Here is a 19,095-nt window from a genome sequence, read left to right as displayed (position 1 = left end):
TGGAATTCTAAGTAAAGTGACTTGCCGTTTCCTCTAATCTTTGTTTAAGAAAACATTTTTGGATCTCCCCGCTCTTCACCCAGTGAGGATCGCCTTCACATCCAGGCTGGATGCTGCCCAGAACAACCACAGGTCATTGAGCAACCCCGGTAGAGCTGTTGGGTAACTCACTCAGCAGCATCGGCAGATGTGAACCTGCAAACAACACCTTCTCTATCTACCAAACTGCCTAAGTTGGACTAAAGCACTTTAATTTATATGCACATTCTCAAATTCTACCTACATTCTACAACTTGAAGGATAATCACTTTTCTGAAGTTTCACAACTCACTTTGGCTTATTTTCTTAACAATACCAACTTAGCACTCACTGGGCCAAGAAGCAGAAACTGGCAATAATCAAACAGGTTACACACACAAACACACATCTAGCTTCCATGACCTCAGAGGACATTACATTGATTTACATTCTTTTCCTCTTACCTTAAGCAGAACCACTACCTAACCCCAACCCTAACCTTAACCTTAAATTACAGGTGAGCAGAATAGGACACAAGCCCCTCCCCTGACATTTTGTGTCACAGGTTAGACAAATGCATCAATATGTCTTTATTCACTCATTCACATACCATTTTCCAAACATTTGTCAATATCTCAACCAATAAACCTAATGCTATTCCTGCTGTTGCCACGTGTCATGTGTGGTGGCGCTGCACTCAAATCACCTACATTATTTTAATGTTACGTTTCCTCTTCAACTTCTCTTCACAGGGTCAGACAGCATTGTTTGCTGTGTGAAGGCCGTGCTGACGAACACACAGATGCCTGCTTGCTTGTCAAGGTTGTAAGACTGTAGGGAAATGACGTGATGTGTGGGTGTGAGAGAGAGAGACACGCATTTTTTTCTGTAATATGATGCAAATGACTGCACTGACGCACACTTTCATGTGTGGGACATGGTTAGTCGCTATGCCACCTGAAAATAGGGCTCTCCCAAATGTCACGGTGTGATTGGAAACTAGACCTGGGGACACGCTACAAGATTTTTTGTCCGATTTTACCCACGATTCACAGATGGGCATATTGCTGAATGTGTGATCCCCAGCCAAAACCAGTCAGTTAGTGTGTCCTCCAAGTCTTTGACTTCACCTTCACAAACATGCCTTCACCTTGCTGTTGCTTTTGGTCCCCATAATGTGCTTGTATAAACAGATTTAGGTCCCCACAAGATTAATAATACCTGACCTATAGTGCCAATCCCAGCTGACATAGGATGAAAGGCCAGACCATCACAGGGCCACATAGAGACAAATCAACCATTCACTTTCACACCGACAGTCAATTTAGAGTGTCACATTTGCCTAATCTCTATTTTTTGACTGAGGGAGGAAACCATAGAACCTGGAGGGTGCTATGCCAATCTCCACTGACATAGGGCGATAGGTGGGGTACACCCTGGACAGTTTGCCAGTCCAAGTTGGAGAACCTAGCGAAAACACACACACACACACACGCGCACACACTATAAATGAAACTGATTAACTGATGAACTGATGAAACTTTATTTATAGAACATTTTGAATAATTTGACAGACAGTGTAATGTACAGTACCAGAAATAAAAATACATTATGAGCATAAATCATCACATCTGAATATCAAATTGCATTATATTAGGTAATTTCATTAGAATGAGTTGACGTCGGTAACAGCGGCCTCTTACATAAATACTGCTTCCTCATTTCACTGTATTTCATGATGTATTCAGTCCCAGATGGTGGATCAATGCGCAGGTCAGTCACTGACCCTCCCTCCGCAGCTGCAGCTGTGCTGTTAGACACACTGCTTCAATGCACACAGCCATTCTTCTCCCTGTTGAATGTATATTTGTGGAGTGATCTGTATAGTCTACCGTGCACAATTCGTCTTCTACTGCCGTGCCTTTGCTCTGCATGTGCGGTCGTGGTGACCTGGATCAGAATAGTGTGTTGTGTGTGAAGTCTTTGTAGTGTGTAGTTCTGACAGTCGTTAAAAATGTGTTACATTTAGCCCGATTCTTTGCCCGTTGCTTGTTTTGACCAAAAGATTTTAGGTGTCATCCTCAAAGAAATGCAGTGGTGAACCGTGAACCAAGTGTCTGCTGGTTTATCTCTGCGGTGGATGTTGCACAAAGAAGAGGACAGTTCACTCGAGAGACACGCCGTGCTTGGGTGTGTGAGAAATGGTGCGGTGGTGAAAGCCAAGCACAGAGGTTCGGGGTGTTCGAGTCTGCTTGTGGTCAAAAGTACAGCGAGCCCTGCAACAGGAAATGACAGAACTCAGCACAGTGGCTAAAAATAATGCCTGTTGTTAAGGGAGAACAGAGCCGGGGAGGCAGCGGAGTACAGCAAATATTATTTCAATTAAACCACAGGCCTGAAACCACGGCCTTCTTTTCAGAAAAAGAAAAAACCCAGGTGGCTGCCAGAGAAAAAAGTGAAGTGGGGAGAAGGAGAGGTGAGGAGTTGAAGTTCACACAAATGGAGTTAAAGGTTGAGTTGGGGGTGGTGATGAGTGGGTTAAAAGGTGAGTCATATTTCTGAGAGTTCGTGCCACTGCACTGATTCAGCAGCAGCAGTTTTTGGGAATTCATTTTGCAATGGCTTCCACCGTCTCCTGCCATGACTTCACTATTGTTACCAAGAGTAGAAGGAAGGGGGTGGATCTTGGCATCAAAATGACACCAGTGCCACTCCACTTCACCTCCCCCTTTTTTGCTAGACACATACACACACACACTGGCAAGCTCAACACACCCTAGCAGTCCGTGGTGCCGAGCTAAGAATGGAGCACTCCTCCAGCTCACGCAATGTGGTGTGCTGAAATTTCCTGCAATAAAAATGTGATTGGGAAGATACCCATTAAAATGTGTGAGGAATAAGTAAAGAGCCTGCCAGCCAGCAAAGAATGAGACAGCAGAGAGAAGGAAGAGGTTGGTGGATGGGGGAGTTAAAAGGGGTGGTAGAGCAGAAACAAAGGTTTAAGGACAAGAAGGATCCGCGCTGGAGGTTGAGGGATATTCTTTGTGCTGAGCATTGGCTACCCTGCCACCCTGCTGCAAAAAAAATCACTTTTTCACTTCTTTTGCATTCTCTTGTGCTCCCTGTCTCTTTCTGACTACTTTTTTTCTTTCAAATGCTGTTTTCATTTAGCACATGGCAGCGCTCCCTGAAACTCTTGAGTTTCCCAAACCAAAAGCTATTTCCTGATTCACTCCCTCTCATATAATTATTCTCCTGGACTGTGTTCCTCAGTCCTTTTTTTTTTTTTTGTCAGGCCCTCTTCTGCAGCATTGCCCGTTCTGCACTCCTGGTGACATCACTGCCTCGGCGGGGCAAAGGACGGACAGATCCACGCTCCATAGGTCAGAGATCGGCAATCGTCCACTCATTCATCCACACGTACTTAATGCTTCCTATTTGACTGAGATTGACCCGATGCTACGAAACACTTTTGCATAGAATAATGAAATTACATATTCTGTCAAATAGACTATACACTAATTGGCCACTTAATGAGGAACATCTGCTCAACTGCCTGATATCTAATCAGCCAATCACATGGCAGCAACACGTTGCATTCAGACATGTGGAAACGGTGAATGTGAAATAATCTTAAGTGACTTTTGTCTCTGATTGTCAACAGATTGAACAGATGCACTGCAGCAGCAGAAGACCACACTGTGTGTCACATCGTTAGGTGTCCTGTGTACCTAATAAAGTGGCCAATAAGTGTATATTTTTACCATAGAAAATCTTGCAATAGGAAAATACTAAAATAAGATAAGATAAATAAAACATTTTCTGAGCTCAAGCTGGTCACATGGTTAATATGCTAAGGGCCCTTGTTAAAGCCCCACACACACACACACACCCAAACCCCAACCCATATAAATGGCCACATTGTTCCTGTCCACACACACACACTTGTGTGCACACACTAAGGCTTTTTTTTTATTTCACAACTATTCTGAATCACTCGTAATGTGCCCTTAAATCTGTGTTTAAAAGTGCACACTCAGCCACAGTGTGGTGCGACGCTGCCACCCAGCCTACTGTAGCTTATGTGCTGTATGTTTTCAAGTCTGTCTTTGTATGTGTGCTGGTGGTGTAAGCTGTGTAAAGCTGTACTGACACTCATTCCTCTCCCTCCCTCCCATCACTCCCAGCTGTGTACTCATGTCCTCGTTCCAGCTGTTTGGGCGCGGCTGCTGCTGCTGCTGCTGCTGCTGGCACCATGAGAAACTTCCACAAACTCCGGGATGCTGTGTTCATTAATTGACTGCTGGAGAAAAGTCTGCGCGTGGAGAGGCGGGCTGCAAATACCTACAGTATGACTGTAAAACTGCATGCAGGTTAATACAGTGGTGAGTGAAGCCATATTTACATTCTATACCAAGACATATGGTGATTACACAGCTATTTGGAGAGAGATAATATTGGATTTCCATTCATCAGGTGTCTAATTAAGTGCTTATGTGTTTTGACCTACGACCTCTAAACTAGTCTACCGTTGCAACTTTGGTGAACACTGTTCATACTCATTTGTTCCACTGACTGACAGCAAAGCTGCTCTGTACCGTTAGCCTCTTGATGGGTGGTCAAAATGTGGAATCTAAATTGCTGGAAGCTGTTCCACTTATTCCATTTTTATGTGATTTTCCTCCGAGTGAAGTTGCAACACAACTGCATAGGGCCTTGTGATGTCAGCTCTGATATGTGGTCGTATAAATGGAATGAATGGCAATTCAGTTTTTCTATTTTTGGACTCCTCCAAAATGGAGCCCAGCTTGGCATTGGCAAAAATGACATCACTCTGTTGTGTGCTGTTCCACTCCTCTTACCCTGCTTTTACATGTAAATAATGAAGCTATAGCTATAGACCTAACTGCTAACAAAAACTAAGAATGAGGTGTCTTGTTCCAATACAAGGAATAATACATTACAATGTTGCACTTAACCTTCGTTTGATTCGTTTTCACGCTGCAGTCGAGACTCGACATACCCTCAACGCTATGTTTCTGGCTCGGCTACACCGAAGAAAACAATCTGACGATGATAAGAAGATGCACTGTTGCTGCATCCAGACACCTCTGAAGGGGAAGATGTGTTCTGAGCGCATATACTGACCTATTCACCGGACAGTTTGTATTCCAAAGTAGCTTGAACTCTGTTTACCAAAGTTGTTTCTGTCAACAGCGCTGTTCTGCTTTGGTAATGTTGCTGGATACAATTTTGTGAATTGTGTACACACTGCAACCAAACCACTCCATGAGCAATTGCAACCGGGCTGAGACCACCCTCTCTAGCTGCTCTCAGCCCGGTTGAGTTGGCGTGCAATTGCTGTGTTCACCGTCCGACCGAAACACCGTCGGATTCAGTGCAACAAAATCTTTACACATCTCTGAACTCTGCTGGAGAAAAGGATCCATTCTTAAAAAGTATATGATATTGTTACACACTGTTCTACCTGTCAGTCTAAACATCCCTAGATCTGCTGACTGTGAAGGTCATGATTTACATCATTTCCATGAACTAAACCAAATCAAACTTTTAATCAGTCATTGCACGGCAGTTTTTTGTCCTACATTGGTCACCCCCATCTGTAGCTGGAGAGAGATAAAGCCTGGGAGCCACTGAGCATCTAGTCTCTTCTAAACTGTTCAGTCCTTAAGATAACAACACAATATTCTATCAAGATGTAATAACTATAATTATGATAATAATTATTTTTTTGTATTGAATGATGTATAGTTGGCAATTAAAAAACAGTACTGATCCAAACTGCACCTCAGCCACACAACCACTGTGGGCCATGTTTTCATTATGACACGATAAGTCACGATTAGCGAGCCCCATATGGCCCACGGGCCGCGAGTTTGAGTGCCCTGCTCTAGTACATTGATAACATATTGCCTTCCAGGGTAAATATAGTGTACATTGTTGGACGCAGTCATCACCCTTTGCCTCAGAGCTGCAAATGATCAATGTATTTGGCCAAAAAGTGGAAACAGACTAAGGCAGAATGAAGATTTGTCTTGTTGCAACAGATGTTTGAGTTGATTTATGAAGGCAAAAGCATGTCTCATACAGCCTTTGAAAACCTTCCGACCGTCCCCATATTTTAGCTTATAGCTTGTGCTAAAAATAGCTGCAAACTTGACTACAGCATGCACTGTATTTATAGCAGATATATGTAAGTCTAGAGGTCGTGCAAAGCGAGCGCTCTCTGATGAAAGAGCTCATGAAATTGTGAGGCAAAATATAGCCTACACGTGTGTGAAGTTGGAAAACATGCATGTCTACATACATGTAAGTACGTGTGCGTGTGTCCACGATCGGCTGGCGATGAACGGGCGTCTGCCCAGCTAGGTTAGTGTAGTGTGCCAGGGGGTCAGCGCAGGCTTAGCACCAATGACCATTATATAACAGTGTCACACAGGCATGTGGGACAGGCCACAGGCAGCACTTTCAAACCAGCAGCAGTCGCCATGGTCACCACCGCCAAGAGGCTGGCACACCCTGTCTGTGAAAAGCAAGTTGTTGCACAAGAGGAAGAACTTGACAATCAATGGAAATAGATGCTCATAAACACGGTTGCACAAGCACAATACACACCATGAGGCTTGTGGTTGAATATTACATAGGACTTGCAGAGTCCAGACTGCATAAAAGCGCTCATAGCAGACTAAAGATTATTTAAAAAAAAAAGAAAAAGAAAAAAGATATATTATGTATATAAACCAGTTGAGCTTCTCCTTTTTAATAAATAATTCTCCATACCTTCTCTGAGCAACCATCACAGTGGTCTGTTTCAGTCTCACCTTGTGTGTCAGTGATGTGCGTGGTGCAGTTGTGGTGAGAGATGTGTCTCATAAAGGGTTGGTCTTTTTTTTCGTTTACTTTTTCTTTGAAGAGTTTGTTCATTTACGAAGCGTGCAAATTCAAAATGGCTGACTTCCTGTTGAGTTGAGGCCGTGGTCCCAGTTTACTTTTTTGTTCGTCTTGGGCTATTAAAAGTTTCATGAAATTCGGTGCAACTTAATCTTGGCTTGCTCCATCTACGTTTTCGCCTTAGGGGGCGCTATAGAGCCGTGGTGCAAAACACAGGTCCGGGCGCTATGCCAATATTGCATTTTCGCCTCGCATGACCTATGTGCAAAGTTTCAAGAGTTTTTATGCACATTAGCCCCCTCAAAAATGACCGCAAACCTGAGGGATAACGATAGGCTCTTCGCACAAATCTGTGCCAGGAGCCTTTTCGGCTCCAAGCATTCTTGCCCGGGGACCTAATAAAACAGGATGAACTAAGTTGCGCCCATTCTTGTGAATGTGATTTATGCTGTATGTGATAATAGATGTTTTTTTGTCTTGTGGACTACTACCCTTATGTCCTTCCCTCTGTCTGTATTGTTTATTTTTCTTCTGTAAAGCACGTTGGAGCACCTCAGTATAAACGAGCAGCTAGTTTGCCAAAAAAAATCAAGGTTCCATTGCCTCAAAGATTACAGAGAATTTCTACTCGCAGGGATTAAGCATGGTGGTATAGTATCAGATGTAACCGCAGCTTAGCAAATGGTCAGTTATAACAACAAATAATGAATAATATCCTGTCAGTCAGTTGCCACTTTAATGCGTCTGTGGATCATTTGATATAAGCAGGTTTAGCGGTGGTGAATTACTCGACATCTTTGCCATTGCTCTGAGTGAGGTGATGCCCCTGTTAAGCATGCTGACCCCTTTAAAGGTGCAAAGTCCAGCCATAGAGGTATCATGGGATGTGTTGTAAATAAACCAAGGTGGGAAGCGAGATGGAGAAAGAAGATAATTATATCGTTCAGGTTATCTCCTTTTGGCATCGGATAGGGCAGGTTTTGCAGACAGAGTATCTCGCATGAGTTTGAGGAGTGCCTTTGGGGACCACAGGCGGCCCGTGGAGCCAATAAAAGACTGGCAGTGGGGGAAAGAAGACACCACCAAGGGAGTCTGGAGCAGGGGGAGGCATCCAGACAACAGCTCTGCAAATCCACCGGCCCTCCCTGCCAAACAGCTGAACCTCAAAAACCTCATGTAGGGCAAGCTGCCACACGCCACCATTATCTGAAACACTCGACAATGAAGATGACATTTTCATGCGTGTATGACAGAAACTACAACATACTCTACACATACATGCATGTGTAGAATACCCGTAAAAAAAGTAGACTTTTCTTGCTGAATTGCTGCCGTCTTTGCAGCAAGGACAACCTGTCCAGTACAAACTCGACATTCTTGGCTTTATAACAGTATCTGGGAAAGATGAGATTCCCAAGGCGCGGGCTAATATGATGGCCTAGATGAGGAGAGTGTCATTAGAGAACACAGAGTGCTGCCGCAGGCACATGGCACTGAGAGGGTGGTGTAGCATACCACACCATCTGCTGAGTCATAATGGGTGCAGTGGTTCCCACTTGTGCCTGTAGACTGGCCTGGTGGTCAGACAGACAAAGCTATAACCAGCATGATTTGCGTAACGACAGAGATGAGATGAAGGGACACACGTGTACAGTACTGTAACAGAACTGTAAACCGGTGTAAATTAAAAAAACAAACAGTCTCCAAGGCTGCAGTGCTAAAATTCCCTCAAAGATAGGACTGTAAATTATTAGAAAACAAAAATGACACGTGGAAGGCATGTGTTTCCCCTCACCAGAAAAAATGACTAACAAATGGGAAACAAGGGAAAACAGATTTTAAGTGACCTCGCAAAAAGAGGTGCAACTCATGAAATCTATCCCTGCTTAGGTTTCACATGTCCTAAGAATATCTTTGCCGCTTTGTCTTTCCATTCAATGTCCTTTTCTGACTGGAAACAAAAGTTTGTCAGCCACTCACTCTCCCACACTGAAGTTAATAGGAATCAGGAAAAAAAAGGAATTAAAACAGCAAAGACACAAACTAACACATGCGAACATAAAATGGCAGATTGGTTCTGTGGATTTTGGTGCTGGAACACAAAAGATGGCAAACATAAGGCAGGTGTAGAATGAAATTGTCCTTGCTGGCAGCCATGTTGTCATTAAAATGGCCAAATGTCAGAAAAACAACACGCATTAACTATCACTTTAACATTATACTGCAGCCAGCCTCCAGGGGGGTGATCAAGATGTTTTGTCTTCTTTTTTTAGGGGAGCTGTCATGTCATCTATCTTTACATACAGTAACTGGCGGCACATGTCTGCAAACAATTGGCCGTTTATAGATCCGCGAAAGAACGTAAACATTTGTTTGCAATCGTGTTGGACTTTGAATTTAACAACAAACATGAGCTCTGTCTTAAAGGCTAAAGTGCTAAACTTAACATTTGGTTTCTCTTACTGTATCTGCTGTAGTTTATTGGTGCCAGGACGTATCAATGATTATATATGGTCTCTTTTGTTTCTTTCTTTGTTTTGGCTGCCCCCTTTGAGGAAATTCTCTCCTTGCGTTTTGTTATTACTGCTTCTGTTTTTACTTCTAACCTCCTGTTGCTTTTAGCTTTTGCTGCTACGTTGGTTATTGTTTTGAAGAGACATGATGTATTTTCTCGATCAATGCTTTCTGCAACATCTCACCAAAGATTAATAATCTAAAAAGTATACTGCCTTTAGAGATAAAATACATCCCTCTTACCCAACAGTACTAAGTTTCTCTCACTATCCTCGCACAGCTGGGCCAGCGGACTGCTGGATGGATGGGAGGGGGATAGATGAGGGTGATGAGGGGAGAGTTAAGTTACATTCCTTCCATCGGGGCTGTGTGTCTGCCAACCAGGTCACTCCCAGTTCATTCCCTGGAAATTGGGAGGGAAGAATTTCCTCTGTGTCCATACTGGACATGGCCACGGACATACTGAGGCCTGTGTGCACCCAGGGCATGTGTGTGTGTGTGTTTGTGTTTGTTACCTCTGTAGGACCTTTACTGGCATAAACACTGAGGTTGTCAGGACCAGTAGTCCTCATGGAGATGAAACCTGGTTCCAATGAGGCAGAATTGATTTGAAGATTTGAATTATGGGCAGGTCAAGGTTAATGCTTTGTTTAGGCTGTCACCATGAATGGAAGTCAATGCAGAGTCCTAGAAAAGAAAAGCTGTGCAAACTAACTTTCTTACCACTATTATAGGAGAGGTGAAGTTTTTTAAGTAAGTCCAATACAGGCCAAACATTTGGAAGCAACTTTAAGTTTAAGTTCCCAATGACTTATTTAAAAACCAGTATGAGTTCATCAGACTTTACTTTCATTCTCCTTATACCTTTAGGTATACATTGCTGTTACCTCACTGTTGCTGAATACATGTTAACAAAAGAAAAGAAGTTGTTGATGTTGAAGTAGTTTTAGGGTTGACAAGGTCTTTGAAACTTCAGTGTAAAAATAAAAAAACAGTTTGAATGATTCACTTTAGCTCTTTGGCTTTTGAGATTTGGCACACAAATGATCCCAATAAATCCCAACTGCGTTCATATCTCTGACAAACTGCCACAGAAATGACGAGAAAGAAACGAGAGTAGAGATTTGTACATGGAGGGAAAGCAGGATCTGATGGTGTCCAACAAAGGAGTTCCCTACACCCTGAAGAGACTTGTAGAAGCTCGACATTGTGATGATGGAAAAAGGTCTGGAAGAAAGAGGGTCACTGCAAAAAGCAGAGGATAAACACATCATTGTTACCAGTAAGAGAGATTGGCGATAAACAGCACCACAAAAGTCAAATCTCTGACAACTGTGAAGAGATGTTTGAGAAAGGCTGGTCTGATATTATAACTGCTTTGTTTCACAGAAGAAGAAAAAGAGATGAGTTGGCAGAAGCACACATAAATTGAAATATTTGGTTCACATCAGAGTGTATTAAAGCACCTTGCGTAACACCCACAATCAATGTTGTAACAAAGTACAAATACTTACTTACTGTACTTAAGTACAAAATTCACATATCTCTACTTTACTTTGTTACTTATATTTCTAGCAACTTTTACTTTTACTCCACTGCATTTCCTCTAACTATCTTTGTTACTCCTTTCTAAAATCAGAAGAAGAAGAATATGTATTTATATATCTGAAAAAGACTTTTGATACTTAACTCCAGTAACTGTCATATACTTTAAGACTTTTACTTAAGTAATGTTATAAAAAGTGTCTTCAACTTCATTTTCAAGTCATTTTCTGGTGAAATACTTACTAGTACTTTTAGTCGTGCCACAGGGATGTTTTGCAGGTGATAGAGTGGCAGATTTGTTTGAAGTAAAGAGTATCATGTCCTCCATTGTGAGGCGTGTCTGTATTAAGTAACTGTGTGTCATTTACATAGTATGTACAGGTTTTAAAGTCCTTCATATCCCGCGGTATCATATAAACATTGGAGTTAAGAGTGAATTGGAACACAAAAAAAGCTCAAAGCGCTACCTCTGCAAACGCTGTTCCGTTCTGCACTTACCTGCCTGCACAACAACATACAAATGATCAGTGATACCAAAAGCTTCTCGGTGCTCAGTCCTCACTGCAGACTAATAATAGAGAGATGAACTTGTTCTGCGTGCGCTGTTGTTTTGTGCTGCATTACACACACATGGATCACGCAGAGCGCACAAACAAAAAAAGGACATGTTTGTAGATAAAACATGATGCAATAAATCAGCCTCTTAATTCTGCACAGGCCATTTCACACACACGCACACACACACACACACACACATACCAGTTTCACATCATCTCTGAAACATGTTTTTTACATTTAATGCAGCATTTTAGGAGAGTGTCATCACTCAGGCAAATGTGTTGCCTTTGTTCGCTTCTCATACAGACAGCAGTTGCTAATTAATGCTAATTAAGGGTTTTCCTGTGTGTGTTTTAAGTGCATAACTACTGCAATATGCCACATGAATCAACATTTTTTGTTTTATGAATAATGAATCATGTGACTCTGTTTCAAGTGAATTGTGTTCTTTATAATGTGGAACAGTTCTGCTGTTCCTTTTAACTCTACATTTTAGCTTCTTTTAGTTTATTGTTTTTTGATTCATGGGTTACATACAACCTTACTCTGTAGTAGACTGCGCACACACACACACACACACACACACACACACAGAAAACACAGGACTGACATACATTTAAAACTGATGTAACACTTGTAGTAGTTATGAAGTTATTTTCTCAAACACAGAACAAAGTAGTAACTCAAATCTTATTTCTAACTATGTGGTTAATGCAAATCCAATATCAACTCTTCTTTTTTTGGTCTCTACAAATGTGGGGATGTGTGTGTGTGTGTGTGTGTGTGAAGTGCGTGAAGTGCCAGTACTCCCCTTATCCATATGAGGCATGTATGTCAGTATTACTAAATAATTTAACACTAAATTATGAAGATTTTCAATAAATAATAGATACCAGAAGATGTTAGTGAAATGTGAATATTCAGCTAATATTAAATAATTAAAAGTGGACTGTGTTACCGTTATTATGCTGTTCCTGTGGCAAGACGTCGGTAAATATAAATAAACATGAGTGAAAATTGGTGGAACACTAACAAACAAAACAAACAAAGAAAAAAACACCTTGTTTTTGAAGAAAATAAAAAAATCTAGACACTAGAAACAAACGCTTGACTCTCCCGAGAACATCACGTCACATATAGTTCACGCTTGGATCTTTCAAATCTTTCAAAACAAACTACAAAAACAGAGTACTAGCGAGTACGCTACATAGTAAAATTAAGAAGTACTGGATAGTACTGGCTCACTTCAAACCCTAACTGAAGCCAAAAAAAAAAAAACCTTAAAATACATTTACAGTGTCATAACCTGGTCCATTTTGAGGTAGGAAGCATAAACACAAGTTGATCTTTAAAAACAATCATTGCATTCCATCAGGCGACAAGGTTTTGGCAAGAAACGCTTTCATTGTTCTTTGAATCCAGAGAAGAAAGTAACAGGTCACTTGTTTTTTGTTAACTTCAGCCCCCGTACTCTGGTATCAGATGTGCAATTTATGGTTTTTGTACCTTCGTCCAAATACCCAATGGACCAACATCTGGGGCCAAGAAAAGAAGGGTCACTTCCTCTTTGAGACAGGAAGTCTGTGGGTTTTTGTGAAATATGGTCTTAATTTTGAGATATAAAACTTCTATACATATAACCAACCAACGGTCGACACACATGTTCCCTCAAATTCCCAAGGAGTTAAAAAAAAGTCAGCCAATGAACTGAGATACATTTAATTACTTCAGAATCTGCCTCTCCCCAAGTGTGCGTGGCTTTTCTCCGGGTTCTCCAGTTTCCTCCCACAGTTCAAAAACATGCAGATTTGGGGATGAGGGGAATTGAACACTCTAAATTGACCATAGGTGTGAGTGTGAGAGTGAATTTGTCTCTATGTGTCCCTGTGATGGACTAGGTGTCCAGGGTGTGGCCACGCCTTTCACCCTAGGTCAGCTGACTTTGGCACCGCGACCCTAATGTGGAGGATAAAGAAGCAGAAGACGAGTGAGTAAATTCTGAATCCCAAACCATAACCACTGTAATATGTTCAGTACTTACTTACATACATACTGAGTATGTTAAGTCTTAATCAGCAGAGGTGGAAAGGGTACTGAAATATTCAAGTAAAAGTACTGGTCTAAAAAATGTACTCAAGTTTAAGTAAAAAAGTAGCTTGTTTAAAATTATTTAGTTACTTTTTTAACAAGGTTGGGGTTCTTTCTTGTGTTGTACTATTAATTGTTTTTTAATTAAAGGCAAACTTTGAGTGCACCAAAGGTGATGTCAAAATTAAATATGTAAACACATAATGTATCAGTCAAAATGGGTCAAAGGTCACAAATGCTTAAACTTTCTCACTCACTCAGGGACCCTAATTAATGCCAATTGACCTGTCCTCATCATTCACTTGTCTTCACGTGTCCTCACCTGTCCTTATCATTCACTTGTCCTCAACATTAACCTGTCCTCAATATTCCCCTGTCCTCAACATTCACCTGTCCTGTCCTCTAAGACTATCAAAAGTAGAAGTTCGACAGTAAAGACATATTTTTGAGCTAAGGACTTTTGAATAAGTTGCTTAAGTAATGTCCCCATAAAGAAGATACTTCCCCAAAATGTGACTGTATTACTGTGATAAACTTGAAAGATGGACGCCCAGGACAGAATCACAGGAGCTTAACTTTTCTGAACGATGTGTTTCAAGAATTAAATCAGATTTTCTCTAACACTAACGCTGTGTTAGGGTGTTGAGCTTGCTAGAACTCTTCTCTGTTGGTAAACCCAGGCAAAGTATAAACATGATCTCTCCCTGTTGATATCCTAATAAAACACAACACCGTCGCTATTTAGTGTGTGTGTGTGTGTGTGTGTGTTTGTACGTAGGTGCTGCCCGGTGTGGTGCGACGGTACACGCACTACAGTAGACAACACTATACCACTGTCCCGTACAATCTCAAGGGTACAGAACAGCCAATCCTGCAGGGCTGCTTTAAAAGCATGTCATTCAATTACTGCATTTTTGCCAATTACCCTTTCTCGGAAAAAGATCCCGTCGCGCTAAACCTAACACTAACCCAGTCACTACTCAAAGACCTTCTAATCTGATATAGTAGCTGCCCTCCCTGAATTGAATAAGAAGCATGTGCCCAACATGTGCAGGGTTTTCCAAGTACAAACACACACACACACACACACACACAAGCAAACTGCTTTGTCCACCAAATTTAGCACATGATGAATAAGTGTCTTGTTCGATTGCTTATAAAAAGCCAACTGCTGCTGTCCAACTATGTAGAGGCCTCCAGCGCGGCCCTGTCATGACTCAGTGCTGAGCTGGACATTAGTATGTCCCTTCCTAGTATCCAGTGCAGTGTGAGAGGGCCATTCCTCATCATTGACCCTGGACTGAGATTAGCATCATGGGAACTGCTGATAGCAGCTGGGGTCCTGGGAGGTTACACGGGAGTGCATCTGAGTTAATCCAGTCAGGTCGACGGGATGCCCTGTCAGTCACCGCGCAGTAAGACAAACGCAGGGACTGACCTAAGAGCTGGTGTGTTTGTGGAAGACAGGGGAAGTGCATTCAGCTGGGGGGGGGGTCCCCACACTTGTCTCTTTGACTGCTAAAGACTTTTTCACATGTAAGGTTTCATACTCCGAGCACCAACTGGTGTGAGGACCTTAATGATGTTTTTGTATTAATGTCTATTATATACACATTATGCTTATTTTACGCCTTAAACATGCTGAAAATACACATTCTGTGCACATGCATGAGGCATGGGGAAATTTTTAGTTTTGTGTTTTTCACAACCAATTTGATGAACCACAGTATAAACATACATTTATTTATTTATTGATAGGTAATTACAATTTTATGTAGAACTTCCAGGGTGTGGTCTGCACTTGATTTACTCCACACACAAAAGTAGTGTGATTTAGTAGCCTTTCTCTAGCACCACCCAGTGGCCTCAGGAAACAACAGCAGCGTCCTCAGAGCCACATCCAGAACTCTTGCACATTCAGAGCCGTGTCTTTACTTGAGGTTGTCGACTGGATACTACATGTAGTTATTTATTTAATTATGTTCTCTCCTTTTATTTAGAAGACATTTAACAGCCTGTTATTGTTTCTGCACTGCTCTTATGTTCCCTTTATATCCTAACATAGGTGTGGTTCCCCGTAATGGGTTAAAGTAAAGTAAGTGGATTTTATTTGTTTTTCTTGTTGAACAAAAAGGCAAATAAACTAACAAAAAAGTAAAAAATACACTTGTTTAGCTACCCAGTGATGACCTAACATCTCCATGGAGCTGGAGACATGTATGTTATTTAGCAGGTTTGGCACTGATTCATTTGAACTATTTCAGAAGGTAATATTTTCATAATACCATCTCATTCTTGAATGCTTTGTAAGAGCAGACTTCACCACGTATCAGCAGACTAGCATGGCTATAGCCGGGACAACGTGAATGCATACAAATCACAACAATAAGTTCTGAAGACAGTGTTCAGAAAATAATCCAATTTACTTATAAACCACATTTAAAAACAACAACATTTGCTGTACAGGTGCAGTACAGTAGTGAAATTAAATAAATAGACAGACATAAAAACAAACGAATAAAAACATAAAAGATAAATGTGCATAGACAATGACAGAACAACAGACTCACACTGTCTCAAATGCAGTCTTTAGGCAGTGAACAGGCCTGCCAAATGTGGAATGGCAGTCCAAAAAGGTACATTTTAAAAAGGTCTGCAAATATAAATATTAAGAAAAAACTGTTATTGGCATAATGTGTATGATGTTACAGAAAGACTGATCAAACCTTTTTTTTAAACTAAAATCAGATCACATTCTCCACAATATATCTTAACCAGATAAGAACATTTCATTTGAACTAGCACACAGAGACATTGAAAAAGAAAATTACCACTGGGGCCTTTTGATTTCTTACTTTTTATATTGAAAACCCTATTTTTATGGCATGTCTCTTTATAAACTGTGCAGTGCAGTCTCTTTCATCATCTTCCTTCAGTGCAACACTGCCCTACGACGGTCACCATAATCTGTGGAAGAATATGTATTATTGATTTTATTTTGTCTCTCAAATTTTAAGTGAATTGCCAATTTGGTCCACTGAGGCCTTTTATTTGACTGTTTCTTTTTTTTTTTTTAAAGGTGCGATGTGTAAGAATGTGTGACATCTACTGGTGAGACTGCAGAGTGCAACAAACAGAGGACTCCTCCAATCACAAGGGAACTCCAGTGTACTGTCCCAAATCTCCACCCTTGGTGGTGCCATATCCAGTTACTTATTTGTTTCTGTGCGGGTGAGGCGTCTTCTCGTAGAAGAGCAGGTATGCTGTTCTCTGCCGTTGTTGACAGACAAACGTTCCCGACGTCTGCCAGACATTGCTGTCATTGTACGTCAGCCAACTGTCGGACAAGTCGCCCGACGTCTCTCTTTGCGCGCCATCACAAATGTAATGGCCTGTGAGGAGAGAACACACTTGTTAATGGCGCATTAACAAGGGTTGAGACGGATTGTTGTCAATCTGTGAGTCTGTCGCGCACAACAAAATACTCACCACAGTGTGACGTGCTGCCCAAATGGCTAATGATGCTGACCAGAGAGTAACAGGTCTTTTGGGTTTGGGTAGAGGAGGAATTAAGACTCACCTCCAACTCCCGTGAGAGAATAATTGGGTAGTCCAACTTAATCTCTTTATAAAATGGAGTGTATGCAAACCTCTTTAACTGGAGGATCAGCACACTGTTGTTGGCAGGCAGAGGAGACGCAGGGAAGAGGGTTAGATCACAAACTGACAGAGGAAGACACCTGACTTGTCTGTGATTATTCTTACTTTGGTAGATTTGAGAAGGAAGACCTCTGTGTTGACTCCACTGCACCACATTTACATTTATATTCCAGCATACTCTCCTGCAACAGAAAAAAAAGTTTAAACTGTTTTTAAGTGCTTCATTGGTGGAAATAATTATGTTTGAATAAATATCGGAGTTACTTTAAGGTACTCCTCCAGACAGTCACTCGTGGAGCCTTCAGGCACCAGGTCCAGGGAGAGGTTTATGTAGTCCTCCAATATAGCTGACTGCATACAACATCTAAAGAATCAATTGTCAATTCAAATGAAAACAAAGTCACATAATTGCAAAATAACATAGAGAGACTTTTTAGTGGTGTGAGACATTTTTAACTTCAGTGGTTAACGTTGGGTAAACGGTCCAAAACCTTCACGTACCCTCTGCAGGTCCTGGTGCTCAACATCTGGAAGGCAATGTGAGCATTTACAGGACAGGTGTAGTTGATGCCCATGATGTGCGCTGCAGTCTGGAATGTACATGTTAGAGATCCCATTGTATTCAGCACACAACTGAGGAACTCATGAGCGTCCTGCAAAGCAACATACAATAATGTGAGCGAGGTAAAAAAAAAGAAAGAAGCAGTTCAGTGCATTACTGTCCTGCTACTAAAAAAAATGTACGAACCTTTTGATCGTCATCCTCAAACTCTGTGTCAACCTCAGCGATGATCTCTTTGAAGGCAGCCAGGACACATGTCTTCTCTGTCTCGTTATTTGAGGAGCGGCAAAGTTCAACCTTCACAAACCCACTGGAAACATCAGAGAGGGAAGGGGAACATGTGATTTTAATATCACGAGTGCGCCATCAATTTGTGATCTGTATGAGTGTGAGTGTCTGTACAGTGTTGTACCTCATGATTTTAGAGTGTGGACAACTACTCCAAACCTCCTTCTGGTTAAGAACCTCCTGAACAAACAGTTTCAGAGTCAGCAGGCCTTGCAGAGTAGAGTTCATATAGCAAGTTTGCTCCAGGTTAGGCAACCTTCAACGCAACAAAATATAAAATTAGTCTGGAAATTGTTTTTACCACTATATGAATGATTTAAGCATTGTTCAGAGGTTTTATAAGAAATGAAACAAACAATATTGCTCTAGCCATTAAAAATGAATTTGAATTTATTGATTTCACAATGAATGGAGTATATTTTTAAGTCTGGGCTCGTCTGCTCAAGCTGCTACTGTACCCCCGCAACCCTGCCTCGGATAAGGGGTAGAAGATGGCCACCTATTCAGCACCCACAGCTTTCAATGTCAAAACACAGACACAAATACATAAACCTGTCAACTGATCACCACCTGGTGGTGAATTTGATCAGATCTCAGGGGAGAATGTAGGACAGATGCAGCAGACCAAAGCAAACAGTAACAGTATCTGCTGGGAATATATGGCTGAGGTTCTTTTCAGGTTGGTCTTCAACTCCTGCCTCTAGCAGAGCTTTGACCACATGTTGAGGGTGGGGGACCACCACCACTGGTGGTGAACATGGAATCCAAAATGGACTTTGCTGTTTGGAGCTGTGGTTGCAAGACTTGTTGATGCCAGTCGAGATGACGATGGTCGATCTAGGTTCCAACCCTCACCAATGGTCACAAGTTGTGGGTAATGACTAAAAGAACAGGATTCTGAATACAAGCAACTGAAATTAGTTTAGTGTTCACCCTGCCAGAAGAAGAAA

The sequence above is a fragment of the Solea senegalensis genome, linkage group LG15 (assembly GCF_019176455.1).
Source record: "Solea senegalensis isolate Sse05_10M linkage group LG15, IFAPA_SoseM_1, whole genome shotgun sequence".
NCBI classification, from domain to species: domain Eukaryota; kingdom Metazoa; phylum Chordata; class Actinopteri; order Pleuronectiformes; family Soleidae; genus Solea; species Solea senegalensis.
Note: the sequence above shows the minus strand (reverse complement) of the source record.